Source organism: Tachypleus tridentatus, chromosome 10 (genome assembly GCF_004210375.1).
Source record: "Tachypleus tridentatus isolate NWPU-2018 chromosome 10, ASM421037v1, whole genome shotgun sequence".
NCBI lineage: Eukaryota > Metazoa > Arthropoda > Merostomata > Xiphosura > Limulidae > Tachypleus > Tachypleus tridentatus.
In genome coordinates, this window is record NC_134834.1 from 62,223,720 (window position 1) to 62,245,008 (window position 21,289).

At 35.1% G+C, this 21,289-nt stretch overlaps 1 protein-coding gene across 2 annotated transcripts in view; it reads left to right on the top strand.

Moving 5' to 3' along the window:
* The first annotated feature begins 1,149 nt into the window (after positions 1-1,149).
* Positions 1,150-21,289, top strand: part of LOC143229421 (cadherin-23-like) — a 104,192-nt gene continuing 84,052 nt past the window's right edge. The window contains exon 1 of one of the 2 annotated variants that reach the window (XM_076461733.1): positions 1,150-4,401. The gene's annotated coding sequence lies outside the window, so the exon portion shown is untranslated. Of the gene's footprint in view, positions 4,402-4,429; positions 4,559-21,289 lie in introns of those variants that run through there. The other variant, XM_076461734.1, reaches the window with a different exon arrangement.

The following is a 21,289-nucleotide window of genomic DNA, read 5'->3' on the forward strand; positions in this document are numbered from 1 at the left end:
TGTAATTCTTGAAGGTAAAATAATGGAATCGTTCACCATGAAATGTAACTGCTTGTTACGGATGAGACACCAGAGGAAGCCCAGCGTGACACGAAGACGTGCGAACGTAACCTCAACTTTGATTTTGTTTTTTAAATGGCAGTATCTTAGATTTCCTCCAATAGTTCTAATGTATGAAATAAAATTTTAAAAAAACGTTCAGTTGCTCCTGGACAAGGATATGAGTAATATTTTTTTTGCACAGACTTGCTTTATTTTAAGCACAGTATTGAGTAAATTGCGTATTGAATGTGGTGTTTTTTTTTGTTGGTTTACGTTTTGTAATGTAAGGTAGAACAAAGAATAGGAATTTCTGTGAGCTGATGACAGTGTTGTTAGGTTACAATAGGTAGAACAAAAACATTGGTTTTACTAAAGAAGCCGAACAGGCAGTCAATTCCCAAGCATTGCCCCGAGCTTGTTATTAAGTCGTGAGCTATTGGAATGTTCTGTTGAAACGTTACTTTTTGTTACTGTTTTCTTTGATGTGACTTTTGAAACGCAGACAATCTGACGTATAAAGGAGAATTTTAAAGACATGCGACTTAGTATAAACATCTTACATTTTAAAGAGTATTTCAACGCATATTCTATTTTTCCAAAGGAAAATCAAAGGTATTATAAAAGTTTCAAAACATAGGAAAGATATAGGACCGTCAGGGGTTACATGAGGGGTTAGATCCAAATTGCAACCACCCTATATCACTCACGGGAGAGGGGGAGTTTATGACATATGCCATGTTTACGAGTATGTCAATTCAACGCTTTGCCATTTGTAAGTAGGCATAATGCACGAGTGAGACGCATGGCCCATGAGTGTAACATGGGGTTAGTCTCGAGCCTCTACCTCTGGGTCACTCTCTAAGTGAAACACTAGTGATACAAGCTGGGTTTACTGGCAATCGGTCCAGTGTTTCATCAATTATATGTGAGCATATACACAAACATTTGTAATTTAATGTTTAGGTTTTAAATTGCTGTGGACAACAAAATTCTCACCATGACCAATTAAAATATATATCATTGCTCAACTTTCGATCAGTATTTTGTTTTGGTATGGACCATATTTCCCATGTTGTAATTAGCTTGGAACTTTTCATTACATGAAGTAACATGCTTGATCTTCACAAACTTATAGATTACATGAACTATGATTATATAAATTAGATAAACTTACAATCTTCAATGTTGCGTGCAATTTTACATAGTATGTTATATTCAGAAATACATTTAAGATTCACCTGGTTAAGTATTTTTCTTTTGACACTCAGTAACATAGTGATTCGACAAGCAGTTACGTATTTACGTTACTTGTGGCTATGCGAAGTTATTTATCGAAGTTAAATGTTACATACAGTTAGATATTCATACACCGTACAGCTCAGTATATACTTATGTTATATGTAGCTGGGCTATTTTACACGTAGTATCATTCAGTCTTGCATGGATTTATATACGACTCATACATTAGAAAGAGTTACGAATATATCGTTTTCCAACTCTAAACAAGGTATTTCAAGAACAATAAGTATAAGAAGTAGACCGTATAGTTTTTGTCACATTAATCCCAAACGTCAATAAATATTCTACTGTTTTTACGTATTAATACGAGAATCCATGGTTCTCAAACCGTTACCGCACAAGGAGATAGTGGGTGTACCATAAAAATCAATGTCAAATCCTACCATTCAGCTAGACAAGACTACCCTAAGAGTTGAAGGTGGTTTCTGTTGAGTATCTGCCGGTTCTGTAGATAGTCTGTACAAGGTTGATGACAACTGTGCACAGATAGCCTTTTGTGTAGCTGTGCGCAAATATTCTGAAAGAAACAACCGAAACATTGCTATATTCAAAATACCTTTTGAATACGGTTTACTTTACCCTTTGTACCCCAGACTACTGTTGGAGGTTACGTTTTAAATTTAAGATGCTTCTGTGGAGTGATTAAAGCGTTAACAAACGAAAACAAAGCATTTTGTAGTTGTGGGTTTGTACAGAAACAGTTTGCAACAGTTTCATCTGAAGATGTCGATTGAAACGTTTGTTTGACATATTCAGATTTTGTTTGTTTGGAATTAGGCACAAAGCTACACAAAGGACTATTTGTGTTCTCCCAACCACTGCTATCAAAACCCGGTTTTTGGCAGTAGGAGTCCGTAGACATACAATTGTGCCACTGGGGGGCATATTTAGATTTAAACTGAATTGAGGATATATGGGTTGTGAAAAAAAAAGTAATCCATATTTCAGTTCTGAAATTCATTTTAAAATATCCCCTAAGATATCTTTACTCCTACAAACACGTTTCTCTGTCTTTCATGTAGATATTAGTTAAAGAATTCAAGTAACCTCTAAGTAATAAAGAACAAAATTCAGATTACTAAGTTAGGAGTAAAGCGATTGGACTGACAAATACATAATTGTTTGTTTGTTTTGAATTTCGCGTAAAACTATACGAGAGCTAATTACGCTAGTTGTCCCTAATTTGGCAGTGTAAGACTAAAGGAATTGTTTTAGTTTTTTTTTAATTATCGCGCAAAGCTACACGAAGGCTGTCTGAGCTAGCCATCCTTAATTTAGCAGTGTAAGACTAGAGGGAAGGCAGCTAATCATCACCACCCACTATAACTCTTGGGCTACTCTTTTACCAACGAAGAATGGGATTGACAGTCACATTATAATGCTCCCACGGCTGAAAGGGCGAGCAAGTTTGGTGCGATGGGGATTCGAACCCACGACCCTCAGATTGTAAGGTGTACGCCTTAACCCACCTGGCGTTGCCGGGCTTAAGACTAGAGCAGTGGTTCCCAACCTTTTTTATGCCCCGCACCCCTAAAAATTTTAATGTTCTCTCACCCCTCACAGTAATTATTTGTTTAAGAATAAAGGTGAAGGTGGCCAAAATAAATGTTATCTCGCACCCCCTGGAACGCTCTTTCGCACCCCTGGTTGGGAACCACTGGATTAGAGAGAAAACAACTTATCATCACCACTCAACGCTACTCTTTTGCGAACGAATAGTGGGGTTGACAGTTTTTATTATATCGCTCCCACAACTGAGAGCAAGATCATGTTTGGTGTGACGAAGATTCGAAACCAAGACCTTCAGATGCCTAGTTCAGTGCCCTAACCACCTGGCCACGCCAGGCCCATAAATACATAATATACATGCACAGCGGAAGCTTGGAGGCTATATTGTTTTTATAAAGATAGGTTATATTATGTTTGGTGTTGTGAAGTTACAAAAACAATTAATTCAGATGACGAGAAACAATCTTGAAGTAAGAATGTATTCTCAAAACGGCTGGAATGGGTATTAAAACTTTAATTCAAATAGAGAACAACGTTTCGACATAATTAGGTTAACTGAAGATGACCTATGAAGGTCGAAACGTTGTTCTCTTCTTTATTTTAATTAAAGTTTTACTACCCATTCCAGCCGACTTGAAAACACAAATATAATTAACTGTGAATAGTGCAGAGTAAACCAGTTAACCTGAAGATGACCTAAGAAGGTCGAAACGTTGTTCTGTACTTTATTTTAATTGAAGTTTTGATACCCATACCAGTTGACTTGAGAATACAAACACAGTTAACTGTGGATAGCGTGCAGAGTAAACCAGGTTGGAAAATTAATTTATTAGGAAATTTATAGAAGGAAAGGGAATCCACAAGTTGTTTTCTTCCTTCAAGTTTTTACCCTTTGCAGTTGTCCTTTGGTATGACGGATGTGAATTAATTTTGTAATTTATTGTATCAAACTACTTTGATCATTTGCGGTTGATGCTGCTATATTTATAAATTTGTTTATATATACACATATATGATTAAATATAAAATATTTATCAACACCCTTTTACCTATTTATTATAGTTAATACACCTGTACACGACCTAACTAAACAAAACATTAAACGACTATTTTAGAAGTCATAATACAAAATTTGTAATAAATAAATAAGTCACGAGATATATTATTACCTAAGGTTGATATTCTTTTCTCTTAGCCATCAGTGTTTAAGTACATATATTATTTATGTGGGTTGTACGCATGCGCAATAATGAGTTCATTATGATGTCACTCCACGAGACCTTTCAAGAGTTTCCTGTGTAAACACCAGCACAGCCTATGGTATACGAACGCTGAAGGGACATTCTATCGTTAAGCCACGTTTCGAGACGCGATATTATCAATCCAAATAAGCTAAAGTGAAAAACGTGAAGTTAAGATGCTATGAGGAATTATTCTTTATTACTAGTTTAATTGTTTATTGTGTGAAATTTAAAGTGCTATCTTAGTGAAAGAGAAGAGAAAGAAACATTCCACGACGGATCCAGCATCATCAGGTGACAGTGCTGAAAGGTAAGTGTCTCTGTTTGGCGGGCATTAACTCATGTCTCCACCTCTTTTAACCGGTAGTTTGTCGGGGCAGCGAATTCGAGCTTTTGTTGAGATAGGAGGTTATTGATCGGCCGTCCACCTTACCTCCGGTGAGAACTAAAACTAGAAGGGTCAGAGAGTAAGTAGCCTTGAACTTGTATATACATAGATAACTAGTGTTTAATTTGAAAGTTTATCTCTATAGCTCAATAGCGCGCCATCTAAATATTAACACGAATAATATATTTTAAAATCACGTCCTCCGGATACATAAACGTTTTGGTTGAGGCTAAATAATTCTTGTTTATCAAAATCAATTGTTCAAAAATACAGCTTCAATATTTATATAACTATGACAAGTATTGATTATATTTCTCAAAATAAGAGACGCGTACATATCAAAGTGAGAAAAATATTTTCTCACCTTTAAGACAAGTAAGAAACTACATCTATAAACATCGAGCAAGTTATCACAGACTAAATATATATATATACACACACACACACATCAATTATTTGAGTGGCGATGTCCATTTATGGAATGTGTACTAAATTTCCAAATTGGTTAGCATAAATTTATCTTGAAGCCAAACAAAACTATCCAAACCAGCTGACCTGGCATGGTCAGGTAGTTAAAGCAATGCGAGGGTCGCGGATTCGAATCCCCATCACACCAAACATGCTCGCTCTTTCAGCTGTAGGGGCGTTATAATGTTACGGTCAATCCCACTATTCGTTGATAAAAGAGAAGTCCAAGAGTTGGCAGTGGATGGTGATGACCAGTTGCCTTTCCTCTAGTCTTAAACTGCTAAATTAGGGACGGCTAGCGCAGATAGCCCTCGAGTAGCTTTGCGCGAAATTCGAAACAAACCAAAAACCAAACCAGCTTAATCAGTCATGAAATTATTTTTTAATACAGCTAAATTTTCTAAAGACGTTCACATAGCGTAAATCAGATTACCTGTTTTAAAATAGTATTTTTTAAACACCTGGTTATTTTATATAGTTGAAACTATCTTTGTCATGCAATACTTACAGGGGTTATTATTTTTTGTATTATTGAATTAAGTGGCTATGTTTTTGATGTATTGAATAATTATAATAACAAGAAGTTATAGTATTATGAACTAGTTATGATAAGAAAGTCTGGAAATAAAACAAAAGTTTTGTGAGCAGATGATAGGGAGTCGAAGAAAGTGGATTAAATTTCAAAAAAGAAAAATGGAAACATACCACCATGACTCTGGGGGGGGGTAACAAGTTATGAAAAACACTAAATATTTATATAACTTATACACAGTACAAGGTTTTAAATGTTTGAGCTTGTATTTGTGTCGTAACTATGTATAAAGCACATTGTTTTACGTCTCTTAGTTTAAAAACAAATCATTTTGTTGAGCATGCTTTAAACGCAACATGAATTTTAACACGACATTACCGTCAAATATACTAATGTTAAAGATAACTAGCTACAAATTAAAAGTGTAAATTGTAATGTAAGATATGCCGTTTTTACAAGTTTTTACTTATACAATGTATACTTAGTGTGTGGAACGGAAGAGAAAATTCCAATTATTGTGGTTTTATGGCATCATAGCTATTTCCCCGCTGGTGTTGAGGCCCTTGTCTATCGAGGCAGAGAAATGCGAGATTTCTTATCAAACAACTAGAAGTTTAACCCATCAAATACTGACATCAGTCATTTTCAACGCTTCAAAACGATACAATGAAAAATACTTTCTGATGACAATAAATAACAACGATAAGTTTATTTTCTCAGTGATGGTTTACTCTTTTCATGACAGTTATATATAAATATTAACACAGGGCAAATAGTAGAATTCTTGTCGCATTCGTGGCGAGCGGTCAGAATTCTTAAGAATACTTTTTTTTTTAATACTTGGACTTAAATAACATACAAGAAATGATAAAATTCCTGACGCATTCTTCGTATAGAACTTTCATTCTGAAGATTTTAGACGAACTGATAAATTAAATCGTAAATATAAAACCACGAGGCGCGTGAATACTAAAACTGGCAGAGTATGTAATTTGTTTCGAATTTTGCGCAAAGCTACACGAGGGCTATCTGCGCTAGCCGTCTCTTATTTAGCAGTGTAATACTAGAGGGAAGGCAGCTAGTCACCACCACTCACCGCCAACTCTTGGGCTACTTTTTTACCAACGAACAATAGGATTGATCATTAAATTATTGTCTGATGTTATTTGTTTGTTAATATTATTAGATAATGTTTTCCATGAAGACTAACAGTTTGTTATTTTTCTCTGTTATTGTTATTAGGTAATGTCTTCCATGAAGATTAATAGTTTGTTATTTTTCCGGGACGAATAGATTTAATCAGTGATTTACTTCACACGAGCGATACCTGAAACTTGTAAAAAGTTCCCTGAAATATATCAGGTCACAGTGAACGCATGCTTATCACATATGCTCAGTATGTTATCTAGATAATGTATTAAACTGGTACAGCCAGTTTTAATTAAAATATATTTTGAGGATTCTTAATATCACTCGCAGTAAGGTGAATGTACTTAGTAATTTTAGTTTGAAAAGTTTGGAAAGTAGAGCACGACAGTGTTACCAAAAAATATATTTTTATATACACACGCTACAGTAACAGATACCACATGATTTAAAATGTCCACATACACATCAACTGGCGGAACGAAGGTTAACCTACATCCAATAGTAACTAGCATAACTCACAGCAAACTCAGCTGCTTTCTTTTACTAGTTTTGGTTTGGTTTGTTTTGAATTTTGCGCAAAGCTACAAAAGGGCTATCTGCGCTATTCGTCCTTAATTTAGTAGTGTAAGACTTGAGAAAAGGCAGCTTGTCTTCACCATCCACCGCCAATTCTTGGGCTACTCTTTTACCAACGAACAGTTGGATTGATCGTAATATTATAACGCCCCCACGGCTGAAAGGGCAAGCATGTTTGGTGTAATGGGGATTCGAACCCGCGACCCTCAGATTACGAGTTGAGTGCCTTAACCACCTGGCCATGCCGGGCTCTACTAATTATGTATCAGTCAGACTTTGTTTTGTACATTTTGTTATGAAGCTTTAATTGTCTTTACACATTTGAATAGATATTTATATTACGTAACGTTTTAGTATTTTTTTCTATTGATTTCGTAATACTTTTCCTCTGATTTTGTAATATTTTATGAATTCCGTTAATTTTTCTAATATTATGTTGATCTTTTTCTTTCGATTTGTTAGTTTTTCAGAGAATGTGCTGTTGGTGATTTAGCATTTCAGCAAGCACTCTTTTCATTTAAGTGTTTATAACACGTGTTACTTTGATTTTATAAAGTTTTCAGTAGCATGTTGATTTTTTTTTTAGTTTTTCAGTAAGTATTCTGTTGAATTTATAATTTCCAGTAAGTGTTGTGCTAATTTTTTAGTAAATGTTCTGTAAACTACTAAAATTATTTGCAGTAAGAATTCCGTTTTATTTTGTTTTGGTGTTTTTAGTACTGGTTCGCTGTTTATGTAATTTACGTTCATTAAGTATTCTGTTAAAGTTTTCATGCTTTTTTAAAGTATTTTGTTATTTTTAGTGTTTCGTATAATGTTATATGGCACCTCAACCTTTACCCTACTTACGTTTATACTGTTGGACTATATTGTAATTTGTTTCAGTAGGAACTGTATTGATTTTTTAACAATTTCAGCAGACGATTCCTTAATTTTTCTAATGTTTTCCTCTAATTTAAAATCAGTTTTCATAATGAGTTTGAACACACTTGGTGTCTCCCACTGGCAGGGCAATAAGTCTAAAATCAGGGGTCCAATTCCATTCGGTAGTCTCAGCAGATAGCCCGATGTGGCTTTACTGTTAGAAAATACACTTAGTGGCGGCGTTATGTTTTTTATAATGCATTCCGCTAATTTTATAATGAATTTTATCAAATTCTGTTTCATTTTATTATGTAAATGAAAAGATATAAGGGGAATATCTCTTATGTTGTGCTAGTTTTAGAAAACAGTTTTAGAGTAATTTACATTCTAATAAATTTTATAATTATACCCTATTTATATATTTTTTATTCAAATTAAATTTCACACGCATTCTATTAAATATTATTTGAAGAATTAATGGGCAAAATGCTGTTTTGTGTAAATTGAATATATACTCTTCAAAAAAAGAAACGCAAAAGGCAAAATTTGAGACATATTTTTAACAAGTTTATTCCGGGTAGTTCTGTATGACATGTGTGAAACTTTGCACATTCACTGCTGAACATCCAAAGTCTGCAAAGGCGAAGTCCACGCTCACTAGTTGAAGTTTAACGTCACTCAACGTCAATAACGAGTATGCTCCCTGTGAGCATCAATAACTGCTTGGCATCTCCTGCCCATGGAAGCGATGAGATGACGAATCACATCCTGTGGAATGGCTGTACACTCAGCCTGCAAAGCTGCTGCAAGCTGAGGTAGAGTCTGCGGTTCAGGTTGTCGCCGTCGCAGACGTCGGTCCAACTCGTCCCAGAGATGTTCGATGGGGTTTAAATCTGGTGCTCTGGAGGGCCAGGGAAGAACGTTGATGTTGTGGTGTCTCAAGAAGACAGTGGTGAGTCGGGCTGTGTGAGGACGGGCGGTGTCATGTTGAAAAACGTCGTTGACGTTCACCATGATGGGTTGCACAAGGGGCCTAAGAATCTCGTAGACTGTTGCGTACGGTCTGATTGGAAATCCTACGCAGCCCTGGTATGGTTGAGGCAGTAGACGTCGCAGTGGTGGTCCTATCCCGAAGGTGACGTAACCGGATGTAGTGATCTTCTGCGGGCGTGGTCACACGACGTCTTCCAGATCGTGGACGGTCACAAGTTGATCCATGTTGTTGGTGACGATTTCATAGCCTTGTGATGGTGCTTGGGTGGACATTCACAGCTCTGGCAACATTTGATCGAAATTCGCCTGCTTCCAAGCGACCAATGGCGTTGTTGCGTTGTGCTTCAGTCAGTCTTGGCGTAACTGTATTGCGTGTCGGTGGCTTAACACTGAGCTATGGAAACCGAGAACCCGTTACTTTTATAGGGATTTTGCACATGTTGCACTTGCAGATCTCTCAAACAAATTTATTGGACACGAATGCGTTTTGGCGAAAAATCCGGTGTTTTCCTTCGTTTTCAAAGTGCACAACTTTTATTGTCATTTTGGTTTGGCAATCAGTGCCTTAACACGTGTAACATCACATACTCTGAGCTTGTAACGTTATTACATATATTTCTCTTTAAAATAACAAAAATATCCCTTTTGCGTTTCTTTTTTTAAAGAGTATATTTTTAACTGCTTAAAATACTGCAAAATTATATTATCTTCTTTTTCCTAAAATACTGTAAACGATCCCTGCTGGAAACATGTGCAATAGAATAAAATCTAATTTGCCTTTTGTCGAAAATCGAATCATTTTTTTTCCGAAAACTTTGACACGACGACTAAAGCGTGCGCGCGCGTGTGTTTTGTTATAGCAAAGCCACATCGGACTAACTGCTGAGTCCACGAGGAAAGCAAAATGTGCAAAACATTACAGCCTAATGAAATACCATATCATGAACAAATGGTATAGTATACTAGACAAGAGTTAGGTTGAGCACAAAGCTATACAATTGTCTTTCTATGCTGTTCTCGTTGCAGGAATCAAAACCCGGATAGTAGCACAGGGTGCGTGTTTTAAAATAAAATGAAAAATCATTCAATAACATGTTAAGTTCTATATACTAATAAATAAGACGGCACTAAGTCAGTTGGAATGCAGCTCAGTTGCAAGTGTACAGGACTGTAGATTTGGGGTTCAAGGTTCGTAACCCGTATCCTCCCCGAAAAAAAAAAAGATTGTACCCTCTACTTTGAGGTCATAAGTGCATTATAGGGGCTACGGTTAAATTCCTGCTATTCGATTACAGTATCCAGTGCATGAATTGGTGGGATAATGCTAAATAGCTGTCCTTCTTGGTCTATCATTTCAAATTTAGGGACTACTTGCGCAGACAGTCCTTGTGTAGCTGTGCGAGTAGCTTGTTACAGTTGATTGTTGATGTTCTACGTCCAATGTGAATCTGTGTTACCACAGTTTGTTAAACTGAGTAAATAAAATGAGAACTTTATTCTTAATGTTTAGCCTATTGGTAATACGATCAGCAGCTGGGTAACTAAACTGACTCATAGTAACTTTGTGTCTTCAGCTTTGGACTGATCTTGTTCCAAGAACTTCACATGACAGTGTACGTTCTTTGAATTAAGCCGAAACGCTGAGTAAATAATATTAATTTTAACATATTACGGTTCTCTGTTGCTAAACTACCTGAAACTTGTTTTTCATTTCTGAAAGGTGAGTTTATCATAGATTTTGGATCTAATGCTGCTTATAAAATTATTATACGTGTTTCATAGTTTTTAGCACTTTGTTTAACTGATTATTTTGGCAAAGCCATCGAACATTGTTATTTAACATAAAGTACACTTGTGCTCCTTGAATTCTTTCAATCGACACTTTAACATAAAGTTTTAGAACAACATGGGATCTATTGTTCCATTTTGGTTACTTCATTCTCTAAACTAACTTAAAGTAATTAAATAAATAAATAAAAATATTAAAACCAGCCCTTATAATTTATTTGATTAACAAACAAGCTTTTTCTTAAACTCACTTAAATGTACTGCCTCTACAACATCCTGAGGCTAACTACCCTGTCAGAAAAATAAAGCTGTCTTAGCTGAAGATGACTCTTACCCTGTAAAAAATTATACTTGTGTCCCTTGGCCCTACCATTTTCAGTGTTAAATATTTTTTTAAAAAATTGATGAATAAAAACTATTAATATCTGTGACAATTCTTGTCATTTTCCTTGAAAAGAGGAGTTACATTAGCTGTCTTCCAATCCTCTGGTATCTACTCACTATTTAAGGACAGACAAAAATAGCAGTAAGTGGCTCACATATTCAATCTATAATCTCTTTCAAAACTCTTGGAGAAATAATATATCTCCAAGTAGTCTTATGGTATTTTAAAATTTACCATCTTTTTCTTAAAAAGGTCAGAAGTAATGCAGTCATCTTCTTTGATCTCGTTTCCATTTATTAACTGTTCAAGATGTTGAATACTGCTTAAACCTTCATTGGTAAAAAACAGAAAAAAGCAACATTTAATAATACAGTCATTTAACATAATCGACAGATACTAGCCTTTCTTTATCATCCCTCATGGGTCCTTCCCCCATTCAACATAATCGACAGATACTAGCCTTTCTTTATCATCCCTCATGGGTTCTTCTCCCATTTAACATAATCGACAGATACTAACCTTTCTTTATCATTCCTCATGGGTCCTTCCTCCATTTAACATCTTGTTTACCCTTAATGTTTTAAAAATTTCTTGCTCTTAATTCTTACATTTTCAGCCAATCTTTTCTCATACATCATGTCCTCGTATGACATTCCCTCCATCACAGACACCATTCTAGTAACCCTTCTCCGAATCTTTTCCAATAGTACAGCGTTTCGTTCTCATTTCAGTTTGAGCATCGTAACTGTTTTATTAAGAAAAAGCAGACTGAAGCAAAAATGGACAAAATCTCTGCATTATTTTGCATGAAAAAATATTTTGTCTTAGCCATAAGAAAGGCCAATTTACGTGTTATATTTTCTCATCACTGAAAGGAAACATTTTTATTTGCATTACCTTAAACACATATAATTTATATTGTATACCTTAATTTCAATGAAGGGTTGTAATCCTTATGTCTGTAGTGATGACTTTCTACAAGAAATAGCTTAGTTTTGCTACAAAATTTGCAGAAGTCATGCATTGGTATGTGTTGGAATAAATGTGGTAAAACTTCAACTCCGTATCTGTGTGTTTATTTTTCTATTTATCAAATGAAAATTATAATCTATTGTATCGCTATCAAATCATTGAAAAATATATTATTTTATTAAGAGAATGTAGTTCAAAGTAGTACATTAACCAAAAAACCCTGATGAACACGTGAGCCTTATTTTATTAAGCTTTATCATGGTAAGTAATATTTTATGACCAACTTTAAGCTTCATTCTTAAAGCACATAACGTTTCGAATTCTATGCTAAAGGCCTCTTCTATAGTAAAAGAAGTCCATAAGAAACGCTACTCTTTGGATTTTTTATCTGGAAGATGAAGAGATTCAGAGGAACATGGCACATATAAGTATGTGTGTTAGTCATACGTGTGTGTGACTAACTAGTAAACTCGTGCCTATAGATTTTATTCGTTACAAACAACTACGACTTTGAGCTTGCTTGCGTGAAAGTCCTCACAGTTATGAAGATACGAAAAAGTTTGTTACCTTTTATAATTGGAAGAGATAAAAATTATTTAAGTACCGTAACGGTATACACCTATGAATTTCTTTTTTTAGTAGATAGTTCGATTCAGTGAATACCAAGAAATAGTGGTATTTTCATTCATGTTTGAGTACAAAAAAAAAAAGAGATAGAAAAAAAATCTGTAGGCAAGTCAACTTGATTTATTTGTCCGTTTCGTATGAAGTTTAATTCCTTCCCATTTTCTCAGACTTGCAGCCTAACCTTTAGTCAGTCAGTGACCGGACGTTAGAGCCTGAAGCAGGTGTTGTCACACTTCACCAACCTTACTTCTATTGCCTAAGGCTTGTTTTATTTATCGAATTTTCAATAGATCAGCCTTAGAAAATTTACGAATTGTGTTCGCAAAGATATTATCCTACGTGCAATTTTATTATTATTATTATTATCTGAATTTAAGAAGTTGTGAACATTTCTCTGAAGTTAACTGTCATGCAGAGTAGAAATGCAATTGTTTGTACGTAACTTCCATAAGATGTTTTTTATTAAAGTAAAACGTAAAATGAGTTACTTATTCTGTGAATAAAGCTAGGTGATTAAACTCAATATTCTCTTTAATCTCTTTTTTATTTACGTTGATTTTGAATTAAATTATGAGTAACTCTGGAGTTGTTGGGTATTTTTTCCTGTTTTCACAGCGAAGAGTTTTTCTTTTTTTTCAAAAATTAAAAAAGGAAAAATAAAAAACTAACTAAATAAACAACATGAAAACAGACTGTATGTGTTTTATCTTCACAGGAAGCACTATGAAATACAGAGGAAAGGGTTTCAAATACTGAACTGAAGATTATATTTTATCTTCACAGAAAGCACTATGAAATACAGAGGAAAGGGTTTCAAATACTGAACTGAAGATTAAGAGTCATAATACTGGAATAAAAACAACAGTTTTCTTAACGCTTTCATCTTAAAGACAGGTACCGAAGCGTTTTCATTCAGCCTCACCTTTTCACAGAAAACACAAAAGTTTAATCGATCAAAACACGTATTTCATAGATTTGGTTGTTGAAGCACAATTATAATTACCAATAACTTCTCATAAAAGCAAGCATCTTCATAGATAAAAAATAACAGTGTATCAGTTAACTCAGTTACATTGTCAGAACTGTTTGATCGGCTTTAAATGGTCATAAGACGTTGTTAGAGAGGATTTTGTGTTAAACTTAAGTATATTGATATCAAAGTCTTCAAGGGCTATGAAATCTACTATTATGCTTGAACAAAGTAACTAGTGATTATGAACTTTGTAAGTAAAATATACCCCATTATTTAACTTAGCTTCATTAACAGTTTTGTTTAGAATGTTTGGTACATCTATTTTTATGAGTTTTAGTTTTGTGTTATTACATTTTTACCATAAAAATTAGTTTGTATTATTGGCTTAATATAAAGGTATAAGATTAACCTTTATTTATTAAGTTTGCTTAACTTCGTGAGATATTGTTTATATTACGGCCGATAATATTTATAACAGAAAAAATAATGCTAATTAAGTGTGTTATTCTCGTGGTCTTGTTGATAATGATTTGAATGCACTGCCTCATCAGTTTTATACCTTTGCTGTGAATATACATACATACATACATAAACACTTTATTTATTTAAAACAACACACTTATAAGAACTATTTAACTAGTTTACAAATCTGGGACTTACATAAGTCTCTCAAACTGGCCCAATCTTGTTACGTCCAAAAACATCAATGTATCGAGAGTGTCCAAATGATAAATCACTCTAACCACGATGTCTTTTTGTTTCATGATAGTACATAATAAGTTCTCACTAGACCAAAACAAATTACCCACGTAACTCAGAAATCAAAAAAGACATCGTGGTTAGAGTGATTTATCATTTGGACACTCTCCATACATTGATGTTTTTGGACGTAACAAGATTGGGCCAGTTTGAGAGACTTATGTAAGTCCCAGATTTGTAAACTAGTTAAATAGTTCTTATAAGTGTGTTGTTTTAAATAAATAAAGTGTTTATGTATGTATGTATATATATATATTAACATTTATCCTGTCAAATATCTAGACTACATTACACTATGTAACACAAATTTTGTTCGTGGATAATATGTGTTATTCCTTAATTGCTTGTGTTGTAAACGTACAGAAAATGACCATTATTCCCTTCAAACTTTGTTTTGTGACCTGGATAATGAAATTTAGAAATTAACCTATTTTCTATGTAAAAACGGGCAAATTTGCACATTTTCATTTACATGAGGTCTGAATAAAAAAAAACATATGAATCAAGATTTACACGTATTTATACTAAAGTTATACAAAAATGAATAAAAATGTTTAGAAGTGAGTAGTTTGTCGAGATTTGATAGTGTAGTGTAAATCACTTTCACGTATCAGCCCCCAAATATAGTCTATCTTCATGTTTTCGTTATACGCTCCTTGGTAGTGGCGTTTAAAGCCCAATATATCTTAGTAAAAGCGTTCGCCTTGCTCCTCTGAGTATGCTCCTATGTTCTTTTGACTTATCAAGATGAGCTTCAAGGATATGGACTTTCAGGGACATCCTGCAGCCCATTTTGCCGTAGTTCTTCACCAGAGCCTCAACCAGTTCTACATAATTTTCGGCGTTGTGATTGCCCAAGAAGCCCCAAACCACTGCGACAAAGCTGCCCCAAGCTTTTTTCCTTCCTACTGAGCTTCTTTGGGAATTCTGTGCACTCCAGGATCTTTATTTATGGTCCAACGAAGACGCCAGCTTTGAACTTTTCCTTAGACAGCGAAAGGAAGAAGTCTCGAAGGTACTTGAAGGCTGCAGACTCCTTATCAAGAACTGTGACAAATTATTTCGTAAGACCCAATTTTATGTACGATGGTAGGAACAACACTTTCTGGAAGTTCACTAGTGGCTCACACTTGACATTGTGCCCCCCTACAGAGAACTTGGTCTGTTGTGGCCAGTTCTTGCTGTTGTAGTGCGCTACAGTGTTCCTGCTGTTCCAAAGCAAGGATAACAGGGAAATTTGGTAAATCCTCCTTAGAGACCCATTTTGAAGTCTCCGATAACCTCCCAGCTATACTCATCATACTTCAAAACTTTTAGTAAGGTCTTGACGCTGTTGTATTCCTCTTTGAGGTGCACCGAATGAGCCAGGGGAAGAGACGGATACTATTCCTGTTATGGAGCAGCACAGCTTTGAGGCTTCTACAACATTCTAGAAAGTTCTTGAAAATTCTTGTAAGTTCGAGAAAATTCTCTATCAGCTACTCAACACTGAATCTACCTGGAATGTTCTGGAAAATGGGTAAACTTGAAAATGTCATTACCCAGGTCACAAAGCAAAGTTTGAAGAGAAAAATAGGTCTTCTCCATTTACTTTAGGCATAAGCAATTAGAAAATAACACTTTCTGCCCAGGAACAAGAAAAACTAAAAATTTTGTTACATAGTCTTATTTATCTTGACTAAGGATTATGAGGATAAATTAAAAAATTTCAAGTTTAAAACTAAGAATAAAAATATTTTTCAGTTTTGTCTGCTTTGTAACCATCGTTGTTTGTTTGTAGTGATAAAACACCTATAGTTTGTTAATTTAAAATCTGTTTGTAGCAGTTGTCTGATATTTTTATATAGAAGTTTATACTTTTAATTTTGTGTTTATAAAATACCTTCCACTTTTGTCCCGTCTCACCCAAAATTTCCTTGTGGTGACATCATTATCGATTTAACCGGGGGAAAGCTTTAACAAGTTGACTTGTTTCAAAATCGTAGCTAGTAATTTATTCATTGCGTCTCAAAATCAGAGGCGAGTAAAAAATTATTTCACATCTGATTTTGAATTAGAGAGAAAAAGATCTGAAGTTAACATGAATTCTATAAAAATTCTTAAGTCTACTTCAATAATTCACTGGATTTAGACATTCAAAACGTTATTTCTGTTTTTATTCTTGCTGTTATTGTTGTAACATGTATTTAAGTAAATCCGACTTTTAAGAATTCATGTCGGAATTAAACATTTTACTGAGATTCGGGGTGTTGCTATGCGTGAAATTCAAAACAAACCAAATCAAACTGAGATTCGGATATGAAAATAAGAAGTTTAAGTTGTGGATGAATTAGGCCTATAAACAGCAACAATATCATCACTTTACAAATACAGTAACCCAAATCTAGCCTAAAAATACTCACTTTTCAATTTCCTGGTTCGAGTGTCCCAATAATGCGACCCTGGTCGCTTTACAAATAGATTTTATCTCTAGATCTAAAACCCAAGAGCTGATGGAAATTTTTGTATTATGATAATTTAACGCCAGTCATTTAATTACTTTACGACCACGTCGATTGAATTTGAATAAGTTTTACATGTCACTAACTTAACAGTGTAACGTGTGTTTATTTGTGTGTGTAGTGTTAGAGTTTGCTTTATAACGTTTATTCAATCAACCTGTTCTCATCACTGGTTTCCGTTCTCCATGTGATTTCAAGCATATGACTGGTCGAAAGTGCTTTCACATCCTAGTCAATGGTAGAAATATTAATAACAAACACCTGCCGCTCCCTCGTGATCGTGAACAATAATAACCAGAACACATAAATTCGTCCCATTGTGTCCATTCACAGTCTCATATCAAATCTGCTTTAATTCAATACATAATGATAAGAATTCTATTGTATGTCTGTTGAACAGAAGATTTCAATGGTAAGAACACGGGATGAGATGATGGGTACTAAAGTATTTGCAGAAGACAACCGTAAGAAACAAACGTGAATGAGGTCCAGTGTTTCTACAAATCTTTCCGAGCCAAGAGTGGCCTAAAGTTTAGCGTATAGGACAAGAAACTTTGGTTCAGTGTTTGCGTCCCCTTACCGTTAAAGAATAAAAAAAAATACGCACTTCGTACTTTGAGGCTGTATATACGTTACAAGAGCGACTGTAAAATCTGACTATTAGGTTAGAAAAGTATACCAAAACAGTTGGAGATAGATGCTGTTGATTAACTGTCTTTTCAATGTTCTATCATTTCAAGATTATGATGACTGGCGTTTGTTTGCCTTTTTTTTTTAATTTCGAGCAAAGCTACAGGAGGGCTATCTGCGCTATCCATCTCTACTTTAGCAGTGTAAGACTAGAGGGAAGTCAGCTAGTTATCACCACCCACTGCCAAGTCATGGGCTACTCTTTTACCAACGAATAGTGGGATTGAGCGTCACATAATAACGCCCCCACGGCTGAAAGGGCGAGGATGTTTGGTGTGACGGGGAGACGACTGGTGTAGATATTATCCAAGAAGCATTACGCGAATATTTATAAAAACAGATAAACCATCTTTTCATACAACAGTCGATCATTAAGGTTTTGTAACGTCATAAACTGTATCTTTTGGTTTCTCATCTTAAATGGCAACAGCTGATGTGTTACGTCTACTATTTCAAATCACTCAAGTTACACTGCACAACAATTTTTATGAAAAGTTTTGCTTCCTGAAAAGTTTTTGCTGATTGTAACAGGTACCTGGTGGGTATGCACAAATATAGTTTTGGTTTTGCTTCATCACGAAGGAACTCTGAGAAATAGACAGTTAACTGTTTACCGGCAATAACGTATTTAATTGCGTTTATATTTCTAATACGCTATTAAGTTCAACATAATTAAAAGTGCTGATTTTCGTATGTATTCAATATCCGATGCATCACGTTGCAGTGTCCAACAGTAGTCAGCAAACATTGACGGATTCCAGTTGCCCTGATATCGTTTTTCCATTGTAGCAAAACGAAGATTTCGATGAAACGGTACGTAGTGGTCAAATTTGGACGTAATTTTCGTGATCAGCAGTGAAAAATCTATAAAGAACACCCAACAGTGCTCAAGAAGCAAAACCTTTGTTGTGCAGTGTTACCTGCTATGATTTGATCAACTGTGTCAGGTTCCATACAGATCTTCCCAGATGGCCGATAAAAAAAACAACTAATCTGTTAAGAATGATACTCTATATCTCTCAGGTTAGGTTGTGTGGTCTGATATGCTGATGCTGGTACCTTATATATTCACCTGTTCATTAGGATAACTGGTGTAACTAATTTTATAGGGTTAAGCACACTACTTTTTAATGCACTAGTGTAAATTGTTTTATCTGTAACATTAATATGCTAAGCTTGTAATTTATGCTTATTTTAAATTTTGAGTAAAATATGTAAAAAGAAAGAAAGAACTCATTGCGTCTGAACCAGAACCAAATCAAAGTTGTTCCAGATATAGGAACCACAATGGGTACAACACTGTAGAATAACAACCGTTGTAGAGTAGATGCGTACAAGGAAGTTGTGAGCTGGAACACCTGGTGTGCTGATGTTAGTTTAGGTTTTGACCTGCGAGTTGATGGATAACTGGAGTGACAAGTTATCCCCAACGTTATATAGAAAAATACTTCGTTCTTGTTTCTACATCTGGTACAGTTTGGTCCGACTTGTTGAGGTCTGATTTTTTTTTTATCTAGGTTACCTTCATTGTTTGATATATATTACCTATAAGTAAATAAATACTTCATACGATACAAGCTGTTCATTTCAATGATATCGTCTTTGACACCAACTGTATAATGCCAGCTTTTACTCCATATATATAGAGAGAGTTACTTCACAGGTTAAAAATGTTTACAGTTGTCACGATACATCCATTTGAACCACCCCTATATGAGTGTGGTAATCATGATATACGCACCTGAAACACATTACACTGAGTGCGATAATCACTAATGTAGTAATTCCCGATATCAACGACATAAGAAGGATGTAATAAATGCAGTAATTGCAGTATCAATGGCAGTATAGGCTGTATTGAGTGACGATATCAGAGGTATTACAGATTCAAATATGTGTAGTAATGACGATAGTAGCAGCAGTTATCACGATACCAGCACCAATATAGATTGTACTGAGTGACCTTATCAGAGGTATTACAGATTCAAATATGTGTAATAATGAAGATACTAGCGGCAGATACGGTATTTAGTGACTATAGTTATCACAATAAGAGCACCAATATAGGCTGTACTTAGCTTCGAGCTTCCTCTGTGTTGGTATTTGGGTAATTATGTGGAATACCCAGGAGGATCAGGTGCACTAGACCTCTTCCTCCATCCCGTGCTTTGATGGCGTCTATACTTCGGGTGTGGTATTTTGTTTCACTTTGGGCCAGAGTATGACACGGTACCCAGGCCCGTTTCAGGGCAGTGTCCATGTGCAGTCGTGAGAAAGAGTTTTTTTTTTCCTTTTCTTCCTTTTTTGTTTTTTATTTTTTATTTTCTTTTATTTTTCTTTGCTTTCTTTTTTTTTCCTTTCTTTTTCCATATATATGAAATACTACTACTAATAATAAGAATAATAATGATAAAATAACACTAGTTTTAAGTGTCTAGTGCATGGTGGCCAGCTTGTTTAATATTTCTTAAATATATATTTACAGGAGAGAGGTACTTAGGACTATGTTCATCATGCACGTAGTATCTGTCGAGATCACACATTAAGTCATTTTTATGACAATTCTTATTACAATAGTTTAGTGTATTATGCAAGAGTCTTTCAGATATTGTTTCTATGATCGCATACTTGTGCAAGAATGTGGATAAAGTGCAACGTGGTACTTTATAGGCTGAAGTTAAAACTGAATTTTGTATTCTTTGTAGTTTCTGTAATTGATGGGTGATATGTTTATTCAGGCAGGAGATACGTATTCTATTATGGGTGTGATGTATGCTTTGAGATTTTTATTATGTTGTCAGGTGAGGCTGTACTGAGTAGTTTCGTTTGGTTTGTGTTGAATTTCACGCAAAGCTACACGAGGACTATCTGCACTAGCCGTCCCTAATTTAGCAGTGTAAGACTAGAGGGAAGGCAGCTAGTCATCCCCACCCATCGCCAACTCTTGGGCTACTTTTTTACCAACGAATAGTGGGATTGACCGTCACATTAACGCCTTCACGGCTGAAAGAGCTAGCATGTTTGGTGTGATGGGGATTCGAACCCGCGACCCTCAGATTACGAGTCGAGTGCCTTAACCACCTGGCCTGTACTGAGTGTATTGATAACAATACCAGCGGCAGTACAAGTTGAATTGAGTCAACACTCAATAGGACAGCAGTAGAAGTACATACTCTACCGAATGTATTAATCACGAAGCTAGCGGCAGTACAGGTTAAATTGAGTGTAGTAATCATGTTATCCGTGGCAATATACGTTATAATGAATGAAACGCACGATGCTAGTGGCAGTACAAACTGAGTGTAATAATTATGATATAGCGGTAATGCAGGTTCCATCCAATACCAACATACGCATAAAACATTCTGTTCTACGCTAAAAAGTTGGCTTTCTGTGGATCAGAAAATTTTAATCAAATATGAAATTATGGGTTTTTCATTCATGAGAAATCCGTAAGTTCAACTAGAAAAGGTTTAAGTTGCACTTGCATACTTTAAAATGTTCTCATTCGACTCATCTTGTTTTGTAAATTA